At 40.2% G+C, this 5,106-nt stretch overlaps 1 long non-coding RNA gene across 1 annotated transcript; it reads left to right on the top strand.

Annotated features, from left to right (window-relative positions):
• Positions 1-3,864: 3,864 nt before the first annotated feature.
• LOC122019855 lies at positions 3,865-4,426 on the top strand. Its single transcript, XR_006122050.1, has 3 exons — positions 3,865-3,976; positions 4,063-4,126; positions 4,358-4,426. It is a non-coding gene; the product is annotated as an uncharacterized LOC122019855 (long non-coding RNA).
• The last annotated feature ends 680 nt before the right edge of the window (positions 4,427-5,106 follow it).

Below are 5,106 nucleotides of genomic sequence, written 5' to 3'. Positions count from 1 at the left end.
TTTAAAACTTAAAAATTAATTTCAAAATTTTAATTTTAAACTTATTAATTAATTTCAAAATTTTAATTCTAAAACTTAATTTTAAACTTAAAAATTAATTTTAGTTTTTAAAATTAATTTCAATTCCAAACTTAAAACTCACTTTAATTATTTTTTTTTTAAAAAAAAAAGGTCAAACACCAGGGGCGGGCGCCCCTGGTATTCCCCTCCGGGGCGCCTGGAAGGGGATCCGGGCGCCCCGCCTAAAATCAACCCCGGGCGCCCGGAGTTCCCTATAAATAGGGGGCAGCAGGCGCCCCTAATCCTTGCCACACAAAAACTTCACTTCTGCCAAGGTTCACTCCGAACCTCAGTGCGAGAGTATTTTAAATCAAATTTTCTTGCGGTGAAGACGCTGTTGCGATTCAACCGAGGTCGTCAGATCTATATTTTGTCGATGTCTCCTCGGTAAATCTTCTTCCCCTATCTGAAAATTTATTAAAATTTGTCTTCTCATGTTTTCTTAGAATATTTTTTTTATACAGTAGGAAACGAACAAATACTGGTGCTGGACCCTCCAATGCTATCACTGACCCTAGGTTTCCCACAGATGAACTAAGGATTAAGTTTGAGTCAACCGTTTACATGGCCATTAGGACTGCCTGCATAGATAGATCGTTCTTTCTAGGTTTATGTCCCTCCGTTATAGAAGTTGTAAACCACTATAACTTAAAGAACCTTGTCAAATGTACCAGTCCAGTAAACATAAGTCTGTGTGCTGAATTTTGCAATAACCTAGCGAAAGTAGACGATCTCACCTATACCACTAGGGCAGCGGGTACTGATATCATATTTCCCCCCACGACTATCCGAGTGTTTTTAGAGTTACGTCCATCTACTTGTTCCTTTTTGTGCTATCCTCCCAGGGATCTACCATTCGGGGATCCCTACTCACATATTACTCTCGATACGATCTATTCGTATTTTTTTGGGGGAGAGCGAGATCCCACTGTGACCCAGTTTAGGTCGGTAGAACTTCGAGTCCAGGACTACGCTCTTTATAGGGTCTTAGTCCTTTGCATTTTACCACTGACGACTCGGGACATCGCTGTGATGCGCCCATTCCATTCATTTTTACTCTATGCCCTGATTCATAGGTTAGATATTGACATCAACCTACATATCTTCTCCACCATTATCTACTCGGCTGGATACGTGACTGATAGACGAGTCTACATGCCATTCTGTCACATTCTGACAGCCTATATGTCCTCGTTGCACATTGATGTCACTAGAGGAGACATTGCCTATATGACCGAGTTCGATGTTATAGCAGCTCGGAACTTCTCCTTAGCTGGTATCCACGTAGATAGGGATGACGAGACTATGTCTTGGCGGAGGGGGGCACAGCACCAGCACGACCCAGGAGCACAGGGGGAGGCCGAGCAGGATGAGTTCATGCTTGCACTGTTTCCGGAGGAGGCTGTTCCACCTCCACCACCAGCTCGAGCACCACGTCACGCTCCCCGCACTCTAGCCGACCGTATGACCGGACTAGAGAGAGCTATGGCGAGTCTCCAGCAGGAGAACTCTGGTTTTCATCGGGACATACAGCGAGAGGTTGCTGAGTTACGAGCTGCCGGGGAGACCCGACACACTGAGCTGATGGCGCTTCTCCGATCCTTGGGATCTGGACCACCCCCTTCATCATCTCAGTAGCTCTAGTTATGACTGACTTCTGTAGCTACACTATCTGTAAAATATTTTGGATTTATCTAGTGATATTTCAGACTTGCATTGATTATGTTCAATCTTGGTAGACTAGGATTTTCCAAAAATAATTGTTTTCAAATTATAAGTTAAACTTGTTTGTTTTCAAAACTTTCCATTTTTAGATTTTCAAAAATAGTTTTGGCCTTAGACTAGTTTTGAATCCCTAGAAAGCATGTACCCATAGGACTAGTTTTTGAGCATCTCACCAACACCTTAGGTTTACCTTGCTTGTGTTTGACAAACATAGAAAGGGGTGAGATGCATAGGCCACTGTCTGGACTTAAGATGCTTATTTCAGTGCATCAGCATGAGTCTGGACGTTAAATACAAATCAGACAGTAATCAGATTAAGATCATCAGTCAAGTCAAACACTGACTGCTTATAATCAACTTAATCTGACTAACCAAGTGAAAGCTACTATCTTCTGATAGTTAGTTAGTACCTAATTGGTTAGACAGCTGTTTAATGTTAAGTATCAAGTTCAGGGGGAGAAATTATTTAAAATTTTGTGTGTTTGAAAAATGCTTTTATACATCTATTTTAAAACTAACTTATTTTTGAACACCAGTTTACAAAAAGTTAAATTTAACTAAGTGTTTGAAAAACTTGGAAGTTTAATCCCACCTAATTTTTAAACCTGATTTTAAAAGTTGAATATTAAACTTGGAAGTTTAAAAGTGTTTAAAATTTATTTTGGCAAAAATTTTTACGTCTTGAAAAATTAATCTTACTTGTTTAATTTTTGCTTTGTTTTGAAAAATCGAAGTTGAAAACTTACCTTTTTGAATAGTAATTGTTACTTAAACATGAAAACTAAATTTGAAAAATTTTACACGCTTGAAAAGTTAAACTTGATTAACTTTAAATTTATACTTTTCAAAATTCAACTTGTCTCCCCCAAGTCAACTTGACTATTTTTTTAACTTGGTGTTAAAAAATTGTACTTTTATCTTTGAATGTTGAACCAAACTTAGATATTTTTCAAAATTAGCTGTTTTTTAATTTGATTACTTTTTACAGCAACTCTACACTATGATTGTTTACCCTTGCTTATTTTTTTTGATGAATGCCAAAGGGGGAGGGTTAGGTGGTTAAGTTAGCTAAAGTGGTTAAGTTAGCTAAACCAAATTGAAAACACTAAAACTAACTTTAAAACCGATGTACCTGTGTTATTTATTTTTGCGTCCTTTCACTAACTTAACCAGGTTGTCATTCCATCAAAAAGGGGGAGATTGTTGGTGCGGGTAGCACTAACGGTCTAACCTAAGTTTTGATGAATGACAAATAGGTTAAGTTAGTTTTGTTGTTATCTGACACTTTGATCGAGTGTGCAGGAGAAGTCCAGACAGGTCGACGGGCTGACCGGATGTCTGGCACGAAGTCCAGCTAGGTCGACGGGCTGACCGGATAGCTGGCGAGAAGTCCAAGCGGGTCGACGAGCTGACCAGACGCTTGACAAGAAGTCCAGCTAGGTCGACGGGCTGACCGGATGTAAAATACCGAAAAATAGGCGAATATGAATAAAGGAATTTTCCGAAATTTTTGGAAATTTTTCTGGAATTTTTCGGAGACTGTATGACTTCGGTTACGGGGATAAAAAAACGGGGCCCCGGGAAAACCTGTTTAAGCTACCCCATTGTAACGAGGAAAAGTTTTCTTTTCCTTTTTCTTTGCTTTATTTTCTTTTCTTTCTTTTGTTTTCCCCGCGTGCCCGAGTTCTTTTTCCCCCGATCCCGATTCTCTTCTTCCTTTCTTCTCTGCCCTAACTGCTCCATCAACCGGCGCCACTCCTCTTCTCCTCTGCGCGCCGACACCGATCCAGTGCCCACGCCGGTCGAGCCACCTTTCCGATCCTTCCTCCCTCACCTCTCGCGACGACTACCATGTTCTGCTACCTTATCCCTTCCTCTATTCCGGCCGAGCAGCGCCGAAAGTTTTCTTTTCTTCGCGTTGCCCGATCGCCGGAAGGAAGGGCCAATGTCAGCCGACCAAGCTTCTTCCTCCCTCGGAGTCACCTTCGGCCAAGGAGAGGTACTGTGCTGAGCCTTGCTCCGACTGCCACGACTTGATCTCTTTGCGTGCCGACACCGTGTGTCCATTGGGTTGTTGCTCTCCTTTGTGACGACCACCGGACTTGGAGTTTGTTCAGCCACTGGATTTCCGACGTTATCCGATTTCAGCCACGTCCGGCAGTGACTCGACAGTTCGGGCATTTATGTTTGGGTGAGTATTTGGATTTTAGCCCTTGGGTTGGAAACATTGATACGGTTGTGCTGATATTTTTGGTTATGCTGATATTTTTGATTTAGGGCTTTTGGAATTTGCGGTGGCGATTTTGCTTCGGCTAAGGACCTCAAGGAAGAGGTTTCTAAGGTGAGTTTTTAGGATATGCTTTAATCCGAGCTATGAAGGAAGTGTAGTAATTGTAATACATGCTGTTGGTGAATTATGTTTATGTTTTGAATTAGGGATAATTGGATAACTAGATGGTTAGGTCCGAATCGTTTGTTACTCGAGAATAAATGAATGAAATAGGATTTCTGATAATTAAGAGATTAGCTATGTGATATACATATGTAGCTAAATTAAATGTGACTATTACAGGACATTGATTTGGGATGAGCACTTTGACGCAGAGGTTGTCTAGCTCGATCTACATTTGAGGCGGGTACCTCTTGACTTATCTTTTATGATATTGTCATTGGATATGCATAGTATTTTATAATTACATGCAATGAACATGTTTGTCGTTGGTATGTCACTATTTGATATCCTTAGCATGTTAGGTTTGTCACCTGTGATGTATCCGTGCTTATATCTCGTGATTTGTTGCCATGATTATCTTGTTACCATGAGTATCTTTGTTTCTAGAGTGACATACCATGCTTACTGAGGTTAGGACTAGGATTTGGATTGTTGTTTCTGGCCTGTGTATTTAGATTATCTGATACTTAGGTTTTAGTGCCATATCAGATTTGTGTACCTCTATTTGTATATCATATATGATTCGGGTGCTTAGACCCTGATTCTTTGATCTGTGTATATTGTTGGTACATATGCTATGGAAGAGGGATATTATTTGGGTCTAGGTTGTTATACCTTAGAGGATTTGTATACCCTAGATCTGTGGATTTGGCTTACTGATACTGTGGTACCCATATTATGTATATATGGATTTTTCTATGTTGATCAGGATATTCCATACTTATTATGTTCAGGACATAGGGTTTTTGATATTCTATCTGACCTGTGTACACTAGATCTTGGTATGTGATCATCGCTTTTACAGTACCCATTTTGTATGTATGGATATGGTTATGTTGATCAGTTTTTGCTATGCATAGTGACATGCA

The sequence above is a fragment of the Zingiber officinale genome, chromosome 9A, assembly GCF_018446385.1.
Source record: "Zingiber officinale cultivar Zhangliang chromosome 9A, Zo_v1.1, whole genome shotgun sequence".
In the NCBI taxonomy this organism is placed as follows: domain Eukaryota; kingdom Viridiplantae; phylum Streptophyta; class Magnoliopsida; order Zingiberales; family Zingiberaceae; genus Zingiber; species Zingiber officinale.
Note: the sequence above shows the minus strand (reverse complement) of the source record. Positions and strands in the feature narration are given on the sequence as shown.